The sequence below is a fragment of the Eumetopias jubatus genome, unplaced genomic scaffold (genome assembly GCF_037043125.1).
Source record: "Eumetopias jubatus isolate StellerSeaLion01/CBP00866 unplaced genomic scaffold, mEumJub1_p1.0 scaffold_13, whole genome shotgun sequence".
In the NCBI taxonomy this organism is placed as follows: Eukaryota; Metazoa; Chordata; class Mammalia; order Carnivora; family Otariidae; genus Eumetopias; species Eumetopias jubatus.
The window spans coordinates 110,922,974-110,945,492 of record NW_028274819.1 but is presented as its reverse complement, the minus strand read 5'-3'; the positions used below and the strand labels follow the sequence as shown (position 1 = coordinate 110,945,492).

Below are 22,519 nucleotides of genomic sequence, written 5' to 3'. Positions count from 1 at the left end.
ACTTTCCGTCAGTCAGCGGACATACCTCCTTGGGGGAGGGAAGCACTGAAAATTTTCACCTGCTGTAGGTGGTGTCCACCCAGAATAATTGTTTCCTAGCCCTTATGACCAACAAACTCAAGAAGGAAAAGAACCACATTATGTTTTAGTTTAGCTTCATAAGAAACTCATCGAAAGTGCACAAACCTGGAAAATCCAATAAATGTTTGGTCTTGGTTCCTGGTCTTCCACCCTTTGCTACAATCTTTGCTGGAAATTTTAGTTCTTGGCATGAGATGACAACATAGAAACCCTCCCAAGGTTTCTGGAAGACAGTACTTCATTATTTATTACTAGATGCACAAGGAAAATAGAGCATCCTTGGAATTAGTGGCCATTTCCCTGCTCTGCAGATGCCACCACCCTGTGCTGATCCCTCAGGCAGCAACAGCTATAGCCTGTCCCAACCTGCACATTTTGTCCTGAGAGACTATATTTATTATCAGTACTTTCATGAACATTTTTTGAGGAACCTTTTTTCCTGGCAGTGGAGTATCTGTCCGTGGGTTGTGTCTCGTCCTCTCCCAGCGAGGAAGGTCTGTTCATTACCTTGGGTAATTATCGTAGACCTGGCTCTGACAAACTAGCAAATGGGTGAGTGCATTTCCAAGAGGTGATGCTCTTAAAGGCTGACTGAGGACTTGCTTGCCCATTAAAGCAGAACCCATGAGCTAAAAGCAACCAAGTGGACTGTTTGCATGCGTACTGGATTACAAGGGAACCGAACAGGAAGCCAAGAGAAGGGGGCTCAGTTTTCTCAATGAGAAGGCAATCATCCAGGGCCTTCGCTGTTACTGATAGAGTTGGGTTGGGGAGGAGAGGATGAGAAGCAAGCATCTTAACAGAGTGAGAGATTTATTAAAAATAGATGACCATGGAGATATCCATCAGCTTTGCAGAAGCAGATTGTTTTCCTCCTACACCTACATCTTCTTTCTCCAAAGTGGCTTCGGAAAGTGCAGAAAGCCCACCAGCTCACCCACCTTCGCTCTTGGAGGGCCAGCTCAGACACCAGAACCTGGACCTGGGCCCTTAGGAGGCCTGGGGTGAAGGTGCCAGGCCTCCAAGAACCACCCACAGGCTGGGACTTAGCCAGCGGGCAGTATTACACAAAATAAAAAGCAGGAGTTGATTAGAGAACAGAATCCATGTGTGATGTGGTGCACATGTAATCAGTTTATGCACACTTAATTTTGTGTACATACTCGATTTGTTCTTTGACAACGCCAGCATCACTGCATATTCTGAAGAGTACACGGATGGGGAGATGTGTTACATTCGGGGCAGGTGCGTAGAAAATAGTACATGTCTTCTCTTCCAGTAAATGCAAGAGTCCCTAGAGCTGCAGGAAGAGTGGTGTCCCACATTGCATCAGAGGATTCAGGATGAATACGTCTGGACTGTTGGAATGAACCACAGTCAATGAGCTGCTACCTCGCTGAACTGTCATCAGCACTGGGAGCGGAGAGAAGAGGCCCAAGGGACACAGAAGTATAGAGACAAGAGAACACACACTAGGGCCACACATACAAGAATGGGGTCCGAGGCTGAGATGACAGGAACCCTGTTCTCAGCTGACACGGCGAATGAAGATGATAGATCCCAGGCCTAAGAGCCAGCGACTTCTTGGGCCTCAGCTTGGGCCACTGGACCTTACCTGAGTGCAGCCCTGTTGTCTCCGTGAGGTCAGGTCTTCACACGTGTGCAGGGAGTTTCTGGCAGGGACGGCATGCTGCTCCCATCACAGGGTCACTCAGGTCTTAGACCCTATCCATGACTCTGGCATCTTCATCTCTCACTCTGTCCACCTCTTCCTGGCGAGTCAGTCCATCCGCTACGAGGTCATCCAGGCCAGCAGAGCATTTATGATGCTCTGCGCCCCACCCCAGGATCTTGTCTGTCAGAGGCACAAAGAGACTTCAAATACTGAACACAGCTCAGTTTCCCTCCCATTTCACCAACAGGGAAGCGGTCCTTCTAACCCTTTTTTAACCCAACTTTCATCTCCATGGGGGCCAGTAGTCTTGAAGAATGATCTGCTATCTTTGAATCTTGCAGGCAAGATGTGGAGGCATCCTCTGCCCATAATTCCTTCTGATCTTTGCATCTCCCGCATATGCTCACTGAGTGAGCGGGGAGACTGCATGTCCTGATTTTTCTGTTAGCCTCTTGAAAGTCAGAGGTCACTCAGCTCCCACACACCCCAGGCTATTGGATTCTGGAGGGTCTGACAGGCTGTTTCCTTTGTGAACACAAGCTGCCGATACCCCTCCTGTGCCCATTCTCATCTGCAGGTGATTCACTGCTGCAAATGCAAGTAGGACTAAGAAAATAATAGCAGGATTCCCCTGGAGCTTCTTCTTGCCCTTTACTGTTTACCTCAAAAATGTAGCAAAAGGTTCTCTGAGCTCCTTCCCTTCCTCCCCCTCCCCCTCCTCCCCAGTGTCACCTATATAAATCTTCACCGAGCCTGATGAGGACGGCGACCCATTCCCAAGCTGGAAAACACTCACCAGCCATGACACCTCACACTCGCCGTGGGTGTAAGGTTGAAATGGCAAGCAAGGTGGGCCTACCTTTTTAGGAGGGCCATAAGCACAGATTGAGAAATAATGATGACACCTCCATATCTGTGTTAATAATTATGATGTCCTAGGAAGTTTTAAATTATTCTCACTTCCCAAGATGTCTTCAGGTCACTGAACTTTACATTGTAGCAGACATTGTTCCCCTAAAACATTTGCTTCACCATTGCCTGGGGAGGTGAGAGAACATAGAACAAATGAGAAGGCACACACAGAGTTACATATATGCGCTAAAGGATCTTCACGTCACTGAGGTTTAACTAGATAGTCAACCAAAGGGTCTGGAATTTTTGTCACCCAAATCGAGTACTAAGACTTCTCTTTTTTTTTTTTAATTGTAAAATACAGTGATCATAAAATTTACCATCTTCACCATCTCTAGGTGTTCAGCTCAGCTCGGTGGCATTAAGTACACGCACCCACACCCTCATGCAGCCGTCCCCACCATACCTCTCCAGCTCTTCTTCTCCTGGAAAAGTGAAATGAGCAGCCGCCAACTCCCCGTTTCTGAGCCAGGGGCCACAGTTCAAGTGCCTGTGAGCTAAGGTGTATGATCACCTGAGTGAGGCGGGTTGGCGAGCGGAGGTCTGTGCCCACCTAAGGAGGAGGCTTGTCCTGTCTGAAGAGCCCAGACTCCTTAGACCCAACTGATTTTGCCCGGGAGAATGACGATCCTGTTTATCTTAATTTGTGGGCATTTCATCTGTTATTAAAAAAAATCCAACTGGCTTGCTCTTGTTTTAAAACACTATGCAGATGAAACAAAGCTTATTTGTGTTTCATATCTGACCCATGGGTCACCTATTTGTTTTTTGTGCTCTTGGCAAAGAATGGCATTTGCTTTGGGAATAGGATCCTCCGTCTCAGCAAATGTGTAGTAGAAAATTGGGGACGTTTAATCTATGGTTTTCTTTCTTTTTTTTTTTTAAAGATTTTATTTATTTATTTATTCGACAGATAGAGAGACAGCACAAACAGGCAGAGTGGCAGGCAGAGGGAGAGGGAGAAGCAGGCTCTCCGCCGAGCAGGGAGCCAGACGTGGGGCTTGATCCCAGGACCCTGGGATCATGACCTGAGCCGAAGGCAGCCGCTTAACCGACTGAGCCACCCAGGCGCCCCTAATCTATGGTTTTCTTAAAGTATATTTTTCTTTCCCTTCCCACTTCCTTAACTAAACTTGTCGGAGGCTCTGTGTGTAGGAGGTTCTGTGTCCTCTTGTCATAGGGAATATCTGTGACAAAGCAGAATTTAGAAATGTCCAGGAAGACACTGGGATCCAGAGAAAGAGAAAGACAAGGTGCACGTGTGAGCGCGCGCGTGTGCGCGCACACACACACACCCACACGGAATGTCACTGTGGAAAACTTAGAAGAATAACATCTTCATAATAACAGAGTTTCTCTCTCATGGAACTGGGAGAAGAGTCAGAGTTGTGTGAGCTTGCCCCATCCAGCCGGGACAGCACACCACTGCTTGGCAGCATACCTGGTGTCCTTAGCACAGACAGTGGTCAAACCATACTTATAGGAAGCAAAACCGGAGGCACCAGGATGGCCAAAGTCAGGCGTGGTTCTCAGGTTTTGGGAAGCCTAGTAGAGCGCTACTAGCTATGAAAGTCCATGCCTGGCTTTAAAAGTAAAAATGTCCATGATGAGAATGTTTGAATGGAAAGAATTTTTGTTTCCTCATTTTTCTGGGGACCACGCAAGCACGTGTAAATCTGCTAAGACTGAAGGAAAGGATGGGGCTCCTGTAAATGGCTGATACTGGAATTACCCACCACTGTTTAGATAGAGATGTGGATTCGGAGTATAATTTGGATTCAGATATCATGATCGTACAATAAATGAATGATGGCGTAAACAATAAGCAGTGTTTTAAACGACAGGTAATGACCTGAAAATTTAGATCTAGGTCCATGTCCGATTTCTGAGATTTGATTTGCTGCTGAGCTCCAATTTGTGATCAGATTTGCGTGGGTGCAGGGAACGGATGTGATATGGCAGGCAGACGGTCCCTAGACCTACTTGTACTGTCCATAACCCTTGGAGAGACCCAGTGTTTCATCAGTCATTCCTCTCTCTATTCTTTGGTGTTGACCTTCTAGAGCAGGTCTAGTGAATATGTCTTAGTGGGAACACTAATCAAAAATAAGACTTTTCCTTTTCTAGAATCCTTCCCCTCTTCCCAGATTTGGAGTCACAGCATCCTTGATTCAAGTACCCTTTATAGTTGTGTAATGCTGAATGAGTTAGTTAACCCATCGAAGGCTTAGTTGCCTTATCTGTATGATTACCTCATCTGTATCATTTCTGTTATCTATGTTTCTTTCAGTATAATATGTATAAAATCATTGCCTGGCCACGAATGAAAGAGATTGCTAGGAGACTGGCAATAGTCTTGAAGGAAGCTATTTATTCATCAAGTACTTACCAATTCTTCATATCTCTTATTTCATTTTCTTTTTAAAGTGCCTCTCTCTGTTAGACAAATCTACCTCTGTTTTATGAAGAAGAGTACTAAGTATCAGTGGTTCAGAGACTTGCCCAGCACAAGGGGCCCCTTGTGTGATATGTGGCTTGCTCCCAGCCTAGCACTATGGTAGGAAACATGGAAAACATCAGCAGGTAGCATAAGGCTCAGTCCCCACCCTTAAGGAGCTCAAAATAACTTGTGGGGGGTGACAGGCATAAGCGCAGGAAACTGTTGTGGGGCAGTACGGGAGAACGCAGGACAAGAGTAAGATCTCAGAGAATGGGGGCATTAAATGTGGTCTGGAGCAGACAGGAAGCTCTCACACAGGTAGTAGGACTCCTAGAACCTGTAGGGTATGGATATCTAAATAGTACGGGGGGAAGAAATAGGGCTGATGATTGGTTCTGTTCTTACTTGCCAGGTAACACTGGGAAAATGGCATTTGCACGCAGCTTTGCTGATGGGGAAGCTGAGGCTTCCAGAAAAATAAACTTCTTCCTTTTTTTTAAGATTTTATTTATTTATTTCACACACGGAGAGAGAGAGAGACCGCCAGAGAGGGAACACAAGCAGGGGGAGTGGGAGAGGGCAAGAAGAGAGGCAAGAAGCAGGCTTCTTGCCGAGCAGGGAGCCCGATGCGGGGCTCGATCCCAGGACCCTGGGATCATGACCTGAGCCGAAGGCAGACGCTTAACGACTGAGCCACCCAGGCGCCCCCAGAAAAATAAACTTCTTGCCCAAGAATATTGAGTCAGAGAACAAGGGGGTGGGGTGGGAAACAACACAAGGAAACAACCCCTAATGGAAGTTAGCCGAAACAAGAAACCAGGAATTTAGAGTCAAAGGATTCCCAGGTGTTGGGATATTCAGATAAAAACTACACATGACCAACGTAGGTATCGCTGAAATCAGTCTATGAAGAGCGAGATCCATAAACATGGTGAAGCAATCACTTTTAAAAAGATACATTTTATTAAAAAGGGTTTTCCGGAAATAGAAACTCTAGTCATTGCAATAAAAACTCAAAGGACAGGCTAAACACCTACACAGTGGATCATGGATTGGGGAACTGTGAGATACATGCAAGCAAGCTCTCTAGAATGCAGCAAAGAGAAATGAGGAGGTGGGAACTCCCAGAGAGAGTAGGAGACACAGGTATAGGTTAGAATAATGAAGTCTCGCATATTAGCAATATTAGCAGCCTACTGCTGCCATGACAAATCACCACAAACACAGTGGCTTTAAACAACACAAATTTATCTCACAGTTCTATAGGTTAAGTTTCTAACACAAGTTTTACTGACCTAAAACCAGGCTCTCAGGAGAGCTGTGTTTTTTTCCTGCAAGATCTGGGAAGTAATCTACCGCCAAGGTCATTCAGGTTGTTGGCTGAATGCAGTTCCTTTTGTTGTAGGACTGAGGTTGTGTGTCCTTCCTGGCTGTTGGTTGAGAAGTATTCCTAGCTCCCCATGACCTCTCTCTGGTCCTCAGGTGTGGCCCTCCATCTGGAATTGGCAAGAGTATTTCAAAACCTTCTGAAACTTGGAATCTTTCTGACTTCTTCTGCTATATCTCTTATGCTTCCATGCTGGAGAGAGTTCTCTGCTTTCGAGGACTCATGTGATGACATTGAACCCACCAGATCACCCAAGATGGTCTCCCCATTTCATGGTCAACTGATCAGTCACCTTTATTACATCCACCGAGACTCGGAGCTATGTAGCATTACATATCTACAACTGTGACACAAAGATGTGAAGACCATAAAGGCCAGAATTCAGCACCTCTCATCCCAGATGGACACAAGGGAAAGAATGAGTAAGAATCTGTTTCTAAAGAGAAGTTTTCAGAATCATGTCAGAGAGCAGAATATCAGGGGTCTGAAATACACAGACCCACACTTCATTAAGCATGACAAACACAAAGAAGGTGAATGCATTACAACAGCCCTGTGAGATGTACATTCTTGTTCCCACTTTGAGGAGGAGGAAAAGAAGGGGCAGAGAGCTGTTTGTCAAAGGCCATTCTGGCTGGTCTAATTCAGGTCATGGATAGGGTGGTAGAGGTCCCCTCATGCCTCTCTTCTCATGAAATTGTGAACGAAGAGAATTCTGGAGCTGGCTTTTCTGTATCACAGAGCATGCAGAATATAGCCCCATGATGCTTTGGGAGTGCTTTGGTTATGGCTCATTTGTATACAACAGAAACCACTTGAGCTCGTTTAACTAGGAAATGATTTATTGCTATGTGTAGCTGGCCACCACTAATGTGGCCCACATCCCAGTGTTGTGCCCTCGCGTAATACCTTCTCCTTGAAAGTAGGCTGAACATGGTATTTTGATTCTAATAAATAGAATAAGGTAAATGTGATGAGGCATGTTTTGCAAAATTAGGCGACCAAAAGACTGATTCCCATCTAGCCCATTTCTCTTCATTCTCACTTGTTTGCTCTGATGGAAAGTGCCTGCCATGTTGTGAACTGCCCTGTGGAGAAACTGACATGGTAAGGAACTCAAGCAGAGCTGCTGGCCAGCAACCCATGCTGAACTGAACCCTGCTAGTTGGAGAGCAGGACTCAGCGCACCATGGGCTTGAGTCTGGGAGCAGATCTGACCATTTTATTGAACCTCCAGATGAGACAAAAGCCTTGCGTGACACTTTGTTTGCTGCATATTGCCTGGATTCCTATCAAAGGTAAAGAGTAAGATAAGTCCTTGTAAGGTGTCAAGCCACTGCATTTTGGGGGCAATTTGTTCCATAATGGTGTAGTGGGTGGCAGACAAAAATCGGTGTGAGAGCTTAAGATCAGGATCTAGACTGATTAGGAAAGGTACACCCAGAGACTGCTGAGTCAGGAAGTCAGTGACCGTGAGCTCTTCATCCGTCCCCGTTCTCTCGCAGACCAGGATCACCATAGGAAATAAGCATGAATGAGATCATCTTTATATCCTTTCTTATTAATTTTGTCATTCCTCCTTTCTTTACCCCCTTCGACCCTTAATTTTATCTTATTTTTGTATCTTTTTGCTCTTTCTCTCTTATACACACACACACACACACACACACACACACACACCCCATTAGCAACACCTTTACGTCTTTTTTTTCTACAATATCTAAAGATGTTTTCTCTAATTCTAAACAGAATGCTGATTTAGCATAATAGGTTTTAGTATAATAGGTTTTGAGAAAAGGAATTATATATATGTATGTATAGCAATAAAATATGTGAGTAAATTCTCCATGTTGAATATTCACTGGAACCAAAGAGTGTAGCACAAAGGGCAAGTCCAAAGAGGTATCTCCTCCAGGGCATAGGGACCAGGTCATTACAAAACCCTACACAAAGATTAACTTGCAAAGTATTTTATACTTTCTATCCTAAGACAACACAAACTTTTCATTCCATGATCTGGGCTGGGTAATGATGATTGTCAGCTTATTCTTAAAAACTGGGGCTAGGTGTTCAATGTTGGGAATATGGTGTGGTGGCTAGATTGAGAATATCGCATAGATAATTCATGCCATGACTACTCTCTGGGATATTAGGAGATTGAAACAGTAAGAAAGCAACTAACGGAAGTCTCGAGTTTAGGGGAGGAAATGAATGACAACTATGCGAGCACGTCTTCACAGAACTCCAGGGCCACTAACTTTGGAGCATATGAACCTCTACTGGCATAAGCCCAAATACAGTTTATTCAGTTAAATTCCTTCAGCTCTTCCTCCTCTCCTGTGCTCTCCAGAGCACCCTAACCCTATTCCTATGGGACACTGTTTTTCACAATAAGTAACACAGTAGATATCCAGTTAATTTAACAAAAAAAAAAAATTACTGGAATACAAAATGATTTTAAAAAATCATGCTAGACAGGTAAATTCTCTCCAGGTTGTAGAAACACAAGGACTACACTGCTGTGCTTTTCTGCAGAATAGAGGTAGCTAGGTGTGGCACTAGTTCTCAGACGTAATCCCTGTAATAATGAATACCTTCAGCATTGTCATGTCCCAAATATGTCCGTATTAGTCCGGGAAAGTTAAGGAATACAAGGAAAGTTCACACTGGTTTGCAGTCCCAAGCTTGCACTTATACAGATAGATCATTGTAAACTACTGACATTATATGTACATAAGAGTAATATCTGAAAGTAAAATGTAATAAACTAGAGGTGCATATTGTAAAATCTATAGCAATTTCTAAAAAATAATGGTATAGCTAGTAAGAAGTAAAATAAATACTAAATAGAAACAATTAATCCAAAAGGAAGCAGGAATAAGAACAGTAAGACACACAGAAAACAGCCAGCAAGATGTCAGACTTAAACAGAACCATAGTAAGTATAATTTAAATTTGTAACTTAAGGAATTAATTATCATTCACCTGCACATTCTGAATAAAAGTCACAGACTGTTAGACTGGATTTAAAAAAAAAAAAGTAAAACACAGTTCATTGCTGCTTAAAATAAACACACTGTAGATGTAAGGATATAAAATGATAAAGTCAAAGAATAGAAAACGAGACACAATTCAGCCCCATAGCACAGGACCCAAAAATCACAGACCACATAAGAAAGAAAGAAAAAAAAAAAGATTTAGTCATTGTAACTTTAAAAACCTTTGCTCCCCAAGATACCATTCAGAAAATTAAAAAGCAATCAATAGCTTGAAAGAAAATATTTATAATACATGTATCTGGCAAAGATCTTGGAGCAAGAATATTTAAAGAATACTTACAACTCAAGAAGGAAAACTACTCAGTAAAAAATGGACGGATGATGTGGACACTGTAAGAACGAAGATGCACAAACAACCAAGAACATTATGTTTTCACAACTTTAATTATCGGGAAGATATAAACTGAAGCCACAATAGGATATTACTACGGTAGTCAAAATCGGCAAGTTGCCCAAATATCCATCACCATGTGAATGGATAAAGTGATCTATATTGATACAGCATAACGTTGAATCATGTTCATATCCTAACAACATGAACTACCTACTTCTATATGCATCAAAGTAGAAAACTCTTAAAAATATTTTGTTGATCAAAACAACACTTACACAAACAGTACATACCATTTACATGAAAAGAAGGAACTGGCAAAACTGATGTATGGTTACAAAAATGAGATCAGGAGTTTCCTTGACCTCAGGTTGGTGCAACTGAGTATAATCTGACTTGTTAAGGTAAGGGAAATACTCCACAAGTAGACTTTGGTAGCAAAGCCCACTGAACTTCGTACCTAAAATGGGATGCATTTTATCGTGTGCAAATTATACCAAAGTTAATTCAAAATAAACTGAAGCAAACAAGTCAAAGGACACTTATAACCCGGAGGCAAGGGTTTAAATATAAGTAATATACCAACTTTCAAATAGGAATTAATTCACAGATAGTAAGCCAGGCAAACACATGCATAGGGCATCCATCACTAGAGATGACCTTCATTTAGAAAAGAGGATTAACTATGATTAATAATGATTAACCATTAACATGATTAATAATGATTAACCATTAGCCATTAACCATGGTGAAACCAGTTGTTTGGTTGACTGAGTGTTGTGAGGTATCAATGTCTTATCCATTCTAAAAGGCGTTCATTATTAATCATTTCAGGTTTAATATGCTTTTTCCTCATGACTTGTGAAAACCTTTACACATACTGATTTGCCGTAAGATTTTTTGTTTTGAGTTCTGTGTGTATGAAGTGGTTGTTTTAGTTTAGTTTTTTTTTTTTTTTTGAGTATTGAGAGTTCTTTGCTTTTCATATATTGTGAATAAAAGTTTTATATATTATAAATAAAAGTTCTTTTTATATCATGAAAAAATTAAAAATTTTCTCCCAATCTAGAATTGTCTCTTCATCTTCTCAATATGTCTTCGGATGAGGAGACAACCTGATTTTCGATAGTCAAATATATCATTTTTAAGAGATTCTGCTTTTGATGTTATGGCTAATAATTGCATAAACAAAGTTCTCAAAAAACTCCCTCCTAACTTTTCCTCTAGAATCTTGATAATTATAGGTTTTTCTATTTAGGTCCGGGTACACTTGGCCTTAGGTTTTACAGACGGTCTTAGGGTGAGCAGGAGGTTGTCATGGGTACACTTGGCCTTAGGTTTTACAGACGGTCTTAGGGTGAGCAGGAGGTTGTCATTTGCAGAAGCAGGTCCCATTGTCCTTGTACCACTTCTCCGCCAAACTGCATTTATATAATGTTGCCAAAAATCAGTTGCCCTTATGTGTTTCCGTCTGCACTCCAGTATTTTTTCCCAAAAAATTTTTATTATGAGGTTTTTTTTCAACCATACAGAAAATTGAAAAGACAAAAAAAAAAGCCAGTACAATGAACGTTATGATGTTCACCTCCAATTGTTAATGTCTTTCTATAGTTCCTTATTTGTGTTTCTTTCTCCCAATTTGTGTGTGTGTATGTGTGTGTGTGCATGTGCATGTGTGTGTGCGTGTGTGTAACCCTGTTTCCCCATCATTGTGCAGGCTGCCACCAGCCTTCATTCCCTGAACACTTGCTTTGTGCCAAGACCTGTGCTTGGGGATTTGTATGGAACATCTCATCAAATTGATGCCTCAACACACCACACAGGTGCTATTCTTATTTCCATTTTTATAGAAGAGACTTGGGTGTACAGATGTCTCATTTCTGATCTCAGAGGATAAGCACTAGAGTTTTCTCTTTTTTTAATATTTTATTTTATTTATTTGAGAGAGAGAATGAGATAGAGAGAGCATGGAGGGGAGGGTCAGAGGGAGAAGCCGACTCCCCGCTGAGCAGGGAGCCCGATGCGGGACTCAATCCCGGGACTCCAGGATCACGACCTGAGCCGAAGGCCGTCGCCCAACCAACTGAGCCACCCAGGCGCCCGAGCACTAGAGTTTTCATAGGTATTCTCCAGCACTGTAAGAAAGTTCTCCTCTTAGGGTACTGAGGGTCTTTTATAAGAAAAGGGTGTTGGATTTTGTCAAATGGTTGTTCTGTGTCTTGAAATGGCCATATTGGTTTCCATCCTTCCTTCCTTCCTTGCATTCCTGGAATAAAACATCCTTGGTCATGAGATAGTTCCTCTTTTAAAATATTGTTGGAGCTGCTCGCTAAACTTCTGTTGGGAATTTTGCATCTACATTCATGAGAAATATTTGTCTGTATTTTGCCTCTCTTATGATGTCATTATCTGGTATTGTTAGCAGCGAAATGCTGGTCCCATAAAATGACTTCGGAAGTATTTCTTACTTTTTAATTATCTGGATGAGTGTATATAGAATTTCTATTATATCTTCCTGAAATGTTTGGTATAATTCAAAACCGAAGCCATTTGAGCCTGGCGTTTTCTTTGTGGGAATGTTTTTAAGCATAAAGTTAATTTGTGTAATTTATATAGGGCTCTTCTGGTTATTTATTTCTTCTTCATTGAGCTTTAATGGTCTGAGTATTTTGAGGAATTTATCCAGTGCATAGAAGTTGTGGTAATCATTTGCATAGTGTTATTAATTATAGTCCCTTGTTATCCTTTTACCATCTGTAGGATCATGGAGATGTCAGCTTTTCCTTCTTGATCCTTCTTGATAGTAATAATTTTTGTTTCTCTCTGCTTTCCTATTCAGTCTGTTTGGAGTTTCATCTGGTTTGTTAATCTTCCAAGAGAACCATCTTTTGATTCCATGTACTTTCTCAATTGCTTTTATATTTTCCAGCTGATGAATCTCTGTTCTCATCTCTGGTACTTCCTTTCGTTCTAAGTTTTCTTTTCACTTGCTCTTCTTTTTCTAGTTTCTTAAGGTGCAAGATGAAGTCATTGTTTGGAGACATTGCTTGTTTACTCATTTCATCGTACTGTGCTTAAATTCACTCCTAAATACATCTTTACTAGCATCCCACAGTTTTTGATATGTTGTGTTTTAATTTACATTCAGTTAAAATTGATTTCTAATTTCCATTTGAATTTCTCCTTTGATCCATGTGCTCTTTAGAGTGAATTATTTAATATCAAATATTTGCAGATTTTCTACAGACCTTCCTATTATTGACTTCTAATTTTATTCCATTTTGGCTAAAGAACATATTCTGTATCACTGGAATTACTTTAAATTTATTTAGACTTGTTTTGACCAGACTGCTTTATATGCCAAAGGGGTCAAGTAGTTTGATTATGTTGTTTATATCTTATCTGTCTTCTTTGATTTGTTTGTGCCCTTTTTCTATCGATTATTGAGAGAAGGTTAATGAAATCGCTGACTTTAGCTGTGGATTTGTCTATTTCTCTTTGCAGTTCTATCCATTTTGGGTTCTTTTATATTAAAACTGCTACTAAGTGTCTAAAGGTTTAGAATTTTTATGTTCTCCCTATGGATTTATCCCATCATCTTATGGTATTACACATTTTTATTCCTGTTAATATTCTCTGATAAGAAATTTATTTTATCTGAATCTAATCTGTTTTATTGTTGACTAGTGTTAGCATGATATACTTTTTCAATCATTTTATTTTTAACCTATTTGTCTCATTATATATATTTTAATGCAATCTCATAATGTCTAACATTTAATTGGTGTGCTTAGACTATTTACATGTAATGAAATTATTTATGTTAAGTTTAAATCTATCTTGCTACTTTTTATTTTTATTTATTTATTTATTTTTTAAGTAGGCTCCACACCCAACCTGGGGCTCGAACTCATGACCTGAGATCAAGAGTCACATGCTCTACCAACTGAGCCAGCTAAGGCCCCCTATTTTGCTACTTCTTAAAATTTGTGTTACCTGGGGCGCCTGGGTGGCTCGGTTGTTAAGCATCTGCCTTCGGCTCAGGGCATGGTCCCAGGGTCCCGGGATCGAGCCCCGCATCGGGCTCCCTGCTCGGCGGGAAGCCTGCTTCTTCTCCCTCTCCCACTCCCCCTGCTTGTGTTCCCTCTCTCGCTGTGTCTCTCTCTGTCAAATAAATAAATAAAATCTTAAAAAAAAATTTTTATTACCTGTTGTTTTTTTTTTCCTTCTTTACAGCTTTTCTGCTTTCCCTTGGATTGAACATTGTTATGATTATTTTATTTCTTTTGTTGCTTATTAGCTATATTTTTTTATTTTGTTCTGTTAGGAGTTAACTCAGTGGTTATAATGTACAACTTTAACTTATATTTTCACAAGTGTTATTATTTTAGTTTAACCATCAATTTCCCTTTAAAGAATGTTTTAAAATAACATAGAGTTTTAAATATCATATTTATTATATTAATAGTATAATTTAATATATGGTATATTTTATATAATTTTATATTTTTTTATATATTGTATCTTACATATATTTTTTCCCATGTAGTTACCATTACTAGTACTTTCATTCACTTTTACAAACCTGTATTTCTATACGGTATCATTCCCTTCTGTCTGAATGACTGACATTAACATATCTTATAGTTGAAGTTCACCCATGATGGAATATTTCAGCTTTTCTATCAATGAAAAAGTCTTTACTTCACCTTTGATTTTGAAAAACATTTTTATGTTTTTCTGAACTTACAATTTTTGGATGACCTTTTTTTTTTTTTGTCTTTCACTACTGTTTTCTAGCGTAGATTGTTCCGATAATTAATCTGTTGCCCTTCCTTACTCTCTCTCTCTCTATGTAGCATGTTTCTTTTTTTCTTTATGTTTCTTTTTCCCTGTCTTTTAGGACTATCTTTTTACCAGCATTTTATAGAAATTTGATGATGGGCCTTGCTGTATTTTTTTTCCATTTTTTTTAATACTTCAGGCTCATCACCCTTTTTAAATCTATGAGTCTATAGTTTTTGTTACATTTGGAAAAATTTTGGCCAGTATTTCCTCGAATATTATTTTGCTCCTTCTTCTTCAGGACACCACTTACACGTATCTGAGGCTTTTCGAGTGTGTCCCAGAGCTCACTGATGCTTCAATTTTTTATTGTATTATTTTCTGTTTCCTGTGCTTCACCTTGGGTCGTTCCCTCATGTTCAATAATTTTTCTTGTAAAACATCAGATCAGCTCTTCATGCCATCCAGTGTATTTTCCACCTCACACATTCTAGCTTTCACATCTCAAAATACAATTTAGATCTTGTAGTATCTTCCATGACTCTACTTACCTGTTTGAACATAGGGCATGCTGCTCTAGGAACTGTTTGTTGTCCGCTTCGGCTACTAATGTCCGCAACAGTTATGGATTAGTTTTGATGGATTGATTCTTTCACCCAACTTCTACTTTATAGATGACCATACTTCACATGGAGCTTTTCCTGTATTCCGCCTCACAGAACCCTCTTATTGTTTCCCATAGAAATTGGAAATGGCATTTTTTTAATAAAGTGGGTTTTTTTACTATCTGTATCTCCTACTAGAATATTAACTAAGCAAGGAAGTTCTGTGTCTGTTCTCTTTTACTGTTTGGTCTCTTTCAGATAGTCCTAGTTCTTGCTTGGAAAGGAAATCAATATTTATCAAAAATAAATTTTTATACCAAAATTTTTCCGTAATCTGAATAGTTAAGTAAATATTATTCTATACCATATGTGATCTTCATGGAATACTTCATAGTATTTCTTGATAATATTCCGTACTCTGTATTTCTTTTTCTTTCTTATATCCAAAGTTTTTAAATATTTTGAATACAGAAGTTTAGCATGTATTAACTGTCTTTGCCTACCAGAACTTAGTACTTGGCAAATAATTAAAAAGCAAGTTGTGACACAGTGTGAATAATACCCTATCATTTGTGTAAAACATGCAGGTGGGTTATCATATACATTGACTTTGGCTTGTATGCATAAACAGTGTCACAGGTAATACAGTACTTACCATCACAAATATTTGTGTCAGGTGACACCAAGAATATTTTTGAACATAACTTATGAGTTGTGCGATGATGATGGGGCTCCTCGCACTTCTCCAGGACACATTATCTGTGTGTAAAGGAAATGATACATCTGAGTTCTAGCCTCTTCCTTTCAAAAAGTCATACATTGTATTTCTCTCTAGACAGACTTAAACAGGTAGGAGAAATAAAGACTCAGATTTCTGTGCCTGGGTTTCTATACAAAGTAACATGATGAACTTAGATTGAACCATAAAAGATATCACGTAAGCCTTATGGAATAGGTTCTAGAATCACAGTTCTGAGGTTCAAACTATAAAACTGATTTTATATATATATATATAATATTGTAAAATATATATGTATATTTTTTAGAGAGGGGGAGAGAACAGTGGGGGATGGGCAGAGGGAGAGAGAGATTCCCAAGCAGGCTCCATGCTGAGCACAGAGCCTGATGCGGGGCTTGATCCCCAGACTCTGAGATCACGATCCAAACCGAAATCAAGAATCAGACACTCAACTGACTGAGCCACCCAGGCACCCCTAAAACTAATATGTTTAAATTGATACCATATTGGGGCGCCTGGGTGGCTCAGTCGTTAAGCGTCTGCCTTCAGCTCAGGTCATGATCCCAGGGTCCTGGGATCGAGCCCCGCATCGGGCTCCCTGCTCCGCGGGAAGCCTGCTTCTCCCTCTCCCGCTCCCGCCCCCCCTGCTTGTGTTCCCTCTCTCGCTATCTCTCTCTCCGTCAAATAAATAAATAAAATCTTTTTAAAAAATAATAAATAAATAAATAAATAAATAAATAAAAATTGATACCATGGATAATATCTTCTGGCAAATATTTTCTCAGTCTTGAAAATTTCCTGCGGCTGGAACAGTTACAGACTGACGGAGCGGTTTTGGAAGCCACATCTGTCTATCTCAGAGGATGCTGTAGTGAGCACCACAGACACCCTCTTCAGATGCCAGGCCTACCATCCTGTAACCCTCAGAGCGTGCTTTTTGAGCCGACACGGGGTGGTCCAGTTCCTACATCAGCCACAGACAGAGATTGCTTTCGCTAAGGCTGCTATGTTCTGGTTTTTTAAGTAGCCCCATTCCTGGGAACAAAGCCTACATGTTTCTGATGTCGGAAAGGGCCAAGATTCTAAATAATATAGCCTATCTACTGCTTTTGTTGGTTTAGTTAAAATAGTCCACACTTCAGAGTCAAACTGACTTGGATTTATATCTAGCCAAATACCACCAGTGTTTATTCAGGCCATTTATGACTTCTATGAGCTTTTGTTCCCTTTTTTCTGCGTGAGTAAGATAACAGTGTTTACCTAATAGAGATGTGCTAGAGATTGACTTGTATATACTTATGTATATAATATGTTTATTTATGTGTGTAACATTTACTTATATTTGCATATATATAAATTCGTGCATATATATATATGTATGGGCATAAAATAAAATGACATATATTAGGTAAAAATGATCATTTTAGAAATTCTCTCTGCCTTTTTCCGGGCCTCAGAGTTCTATTATACTATCTTTAAAAAAAAATTTGCATCACCTTAAATATGATTGTTTTTAGAATTGATCCTCTAAAACCCTTTCCTCCCCCTAGGTTGTAATCTCACTTTACCAGATGCTACTAATTATTTGATGATTTTTTTTACCAATATTTCATACCTAGATTTCTTACTTTCCAAACCAGAAGATGCAGTCTCTTCTGAGCAGCAGAAGCAATGCCATTGTGCACAGTGGACTCAGTAAGCCCATACTGCTCTGTTGAGTGATGGGGTATGCAGAGGACATGGCAGGCTGTGGCATGTGGGTGGCGGGAGGCAGGGCAGCAGGGCTCATGGGGCATCCATAGCAAAGCTAGAAAAGAAGGCTGCAGGAACCTGGACAGCCGCCCCTTCCTTTAAAAGTGCCCTTCCAAGATGCTCAGCCTGTGTGCTTTCCTGGGATAACGGGCCAAATCATGTAGGCAAGCAGGCCTCAGTTACACAAATCCTTGCCTACAGATGGAGGACACAGATGCAGGGCTGAGGAGCAGAAAGCAGTGAAATCTTTTTCCATGTGGATCTGTGGACTCCTTCAATCCTTCAGGTCCTCTGGAGACTGTGCAGAGCTGTCTGCTGAGGCTGCTGGGCAGGCACTGACCCACTGCTCTCTCCACCGTGGGCTGAGGGGGCACCATCCTGCTCCTCACTGGTCAAGCCACCTTAGCCATGTTGGACAACTGAAGAAATCAGACGCCCTTCATGAAGGTGTTCCAATTGACTGCACACATGCGCACGCACACGCACACACACACACACAACTTTCCTCACACCTAACAGGCTGTCAGTGAACAGCAACCACTGGACTTGGAAGGTGCCCATTCATCAGGGCCAGTAATGATGCTAAAAACTACGATCGACTACTCCTAAGTAAAGTGAGCCATTTCCAGTTTACTGATAGTAAAGTAACAACCATCCAGGGTCAGGGAAGGGAGTATCTGCTTCATTCAACAGTAGACGCAAGATTCTGAAACAATCTTTTCACCCCCTTTCTCCCATGGTCGTTTCTTCTTTGTGAGCCCTTCCCGCAGTGGCACAATCAAAGTTTGAAGTAAAATATTTATGGGAGAAAGTAAGGTCATAACAATTTGGCTTATTGAGGCATAATGTACATACAGCACAGTCACCCTCTGTAAGGGTCCAGTTTAAATAGTTTTTAGAAATAACTAGTCATGTATCCACCACTGCAATCAAGGTACAGGACGACCCTTCTACCCTCCACCTCAGACCTTTGTCCCTTTACTGCTGCCATATAAACGGAACCATATGATATGTAGACTTTTGGGTCTGGATTTTTTCACTTATTCAGCTTCATATTAAATGTTGATCTCTGACTATCACGTGAAATACTTTTCAGGTCAGGGGTCATCAAATTTTGATTAGAAATCTTTGGAATTAAAGCCTTTTCATGCCACAGTTTTAATCCTATGATAGGATAATTTAGAGTTAACACCATCATCATCACTTATGGTTTACTGAAAGTGGCTGGCGTCTGTGTTGAAGCTGGATACCAGTCTCTCTTTTGCCATCCTCTGAATACGCTTCCCAAAGACGTCCATTTGGTACAGTTGCACTCGAGTGAGCTGGAGGGCCGTTTCCACTGCATGTGGACCCCGGTACTGCCCTCAGCCTGCAGGAACACACCTCCCCGAGCTCTAGACCCCATCTGAACTCACCACCTCTGCAGGCCTGGACGATGGCGACCTTGGGTTTATCCTTCAGTGGGAGCAGTTGTGCCTGTTGAAACTATGGAAGACGGTGTCATAAGGTAGCACATGTGGTTTTTCATTTCTGTGCCAGGTCCCGTAGACTCCATCTAGGGCTCCATGAGACACGAACACGAAGAATGTGCTGTCTGAGGACTCATGCTCTGGGTGGGTTGCAGATGTCCTTAGCACCAAATCCACAGCCTGAAAGAGAGTATCTTTAAACATCAGATCATAATACCTACCCTTTCTCCCCACCATGCTTTGAGCAATAGAATAAATGGGAAGTGCCTCACACAGTATTTGTCACATTAACTGCTCATAAGTGTACAATTCAGCAGCATTACATACATTCACAGTGTTGTATAGCCACCGTCACTATCTATACCCAAAGCTTGCATCATTCCCAACAAAAACTCGGTACCCGTTAAACAAGAATTCCTTATCGCGTTCTCCTGGCCCCTGGGAATCTCTGTTCTACTTTCTCTCTTTAGGAATCTGCCTATTCTAGGTACATCCTGTGACTAGAATCACATAGTACTCGTCCTTTTGTGCCTGGCTTATTTCATTAACTGTGTTTTCAAGATCCATTCATGCTGTAGCATATATTAAAATTCCATTCCCTTCTGTGGCTGAAGAATATTCCATTTTAATATACATACTAGATTTTCCTTATGCATTCACTTGGTTTTGGACTTTTAGATTGTTTTCACTTTTTAGCTACTGGGAACAGTGCTGCTATGAACACTGGTGTACAGATACCTGTTCAAATCACTGCTTTCAGTTCTTTTGGATATATACTTAGGGGTGGAAGGGGTGAGTCATATGGTAGTAGCATATTCTGAGAAACCACAAAACTCTTCTCCACAGTGGCTGCACAATTTTACATTCCTACCAACAATGCTTAGATTTCCAGTTTCTCCACATCTTCACCAATATCTGTTATTTTGTGTGTGTGTTTGTGTGCGTGTGTGTGTTTTAATAGCCACCCCCCCAGAAGGTGTGACATGGCATCTCATTCTTCCAAACTGCACTTCCTTATGGACTAATGATGCTGAGCATCTTTGCATGGGCTTATTCACCATTTGTATATCTTCTTTGGAGAAATGACTATCCAAGTTCTTTACCCACGTTTAGATTGGATTGTTTATTTGGTTGTTGTTACTGTGTTTTAGATGTTCTTTATGTATTCTGGATATTATTCCCTCATGAGATATAAGGTTTGCAAATATCTTCTCCCAATATGTAGATTACCTTTCATTTCTTAATCATATTCTGTGAGACATAAGCATTCATAATTTTCACAAAGTCCAGTTTATCTATTTTTTTCTTTTTATTTCCTGTTGTCTTGGTGACATATCCAGAAAGTTGTTTTCAAACCCAATGTCGTGGAGATTTCTCTAATGTTTCCTTTTTTTCCAAGAGTTTTATAGTTTCAGCTCTCAAATTTTTATCTTTGATTCATTTTGAGTTAGTTTGTATATGGTATAAGGTAAGGATGCAACTTTATCCTTTTGCATGTGGATATCCAGTTTTCCCAGCCCCACTTGTCAAAAAAAGTGTCCTTCATCTTTTAAAGAATCTGGTACCCATATTGAAAATCAATTAATCATACATACAGGGGTTTATTTCTTGGTGCTTTATTCTAGTCCATTGATCTATATGTCTGTCCTTAGGCCAAGCAAGCATATTGTTTTAATTACTGTAACTTGGCAGTACACTTGAACATTGGGAAGGATGAGTCTTCTGACTATTCTTTTGACTATTTTTTTTCAAGATTGCTTTGGTTATTCAGGGCCTCTTGTAATTTCATCTAATTTTGAGAATCTTCTTCTCCACTTCTGCAAAATCAATAAATACAATAAAAAGACTCTTGGAATTCTGATAGGGGTTGTGTTACAGCTGTGGATGACTTGTGTAGTATCAACATCTTCAAAATATTGTCTTCTTTCCATGAAAGTGAACTATGTTTCCATTTATTTAGATCTTCCTTAATTTCCTCGACAATGTTTTATAGTTTTCGGCATGTAAGTCTTTCACATCCTTGGATAGATTTATTCCTAAATATTTAATTATTTTGGGTGCTAAATGAACTTGCTTTCCTAATTTTCTTTTCAAATGTTCATTGCTGGTGTGCAGAAACAAAACTCTGTGTGTGTGTGTGTGTGTGCGTGTGTGTGTGTGCATTAGTCTTGTACCCTGCAATTTTGCTGAATACATTTATTAGTTCTAGTAGGTTTCTTGTGAATTCTTTGGGGTTTTGTCTGTGAGTGGAGATAATTTTACTTCTTTATTTACAGTTTGGATGTCTTCTATTTAATTTATTATCTAATAGCCCTGGCTACAATTTCCAGTATAATGTTGAATAGCATTCATGAAAGTACCCTTGTATTGTCCCTAATCTCAGTGGAAAGGTTTTCTGTCTTTCACCATTGAGATGTTAGCTGTGGGTTTTTCATGAATACCCCTTATCATGTTGAGAAATTTTCCCTCTGTTCTTACTCTCCTGAGAGTTTTTTATTATGAAAGGGTGTTGGATGTTGTCATATTTCCTTTTCTGTATCAATTGAGATTATATGTTTTTTTCCTCCAGTCTATTAAAGTGATATATTACATTGGTTGATTTTTTTTATGTTGAAACACCCTTATATTCACTTGCTTTTGGACCTTTAGGTTGTTTTCACCTTTTAGCTACTGGGAACAGTGCTGCTATGAACACTGGTGTACAGATATCTGTTCAAATCACTGCTTTCAGTTCTTTTGGATATAAACTTAGGGGTGGAAGGGGTGAGTCATATGGTAGTAGCATATTCTGAGAAACCACAAAACCATTCTCCACAGTGGCTGCACAATTTTACATTCCCACCAGCAATGCTCAGATTTCCAGTTTCTCCACATCTTCACCTATCTGTTATTTTGTGTGTGTGTTTGTGTGTGTGTGTGTGTGTGTGTGTGTGTGTGTTTTAATAGCCCCCCCCGAAGGTGTGACATGGCATCTCATTCTCTCAAATTGCACTTACTGAGGTGAATAATCGTTTTAATATGCTGTTAGACATAATTTAGTAGTATTTTGTTGGAAATTTTTGCATCTATATTCGCAAGGGATATTGGTCTGTAATTTTCTTCTCTTACAATTTCTTTATCTAGCTTTTTAATTCTAGCCTCAGAATAAGTTAGAAGGTGCTCCTACTCTTCAACATTTTTTAAAGAGTTTGAAAAGGATTGGTGTTACTACTTCTTTAAATGTTTGGTGGAATTCACCAGCGAAAACCTCTGGTCCAGAACTTTCATTGTTGTACAGTTTTTTA

General features: G+C 40.1%; 1 long non-coding RNA gene across 1 annotated transcript in view; it reads left to right on the top strand.

The window, feature by feature from the left end:
- The window catches only part of LOC148162702 (uncharacterized), an 86,736-nt gene that overhangs the window by 26,028 nt on the left and 38,189 nt on the right, over positions 1–22,519 (top strand). The gene's annotated exons all lie outside the window — the stretch shown is intronic.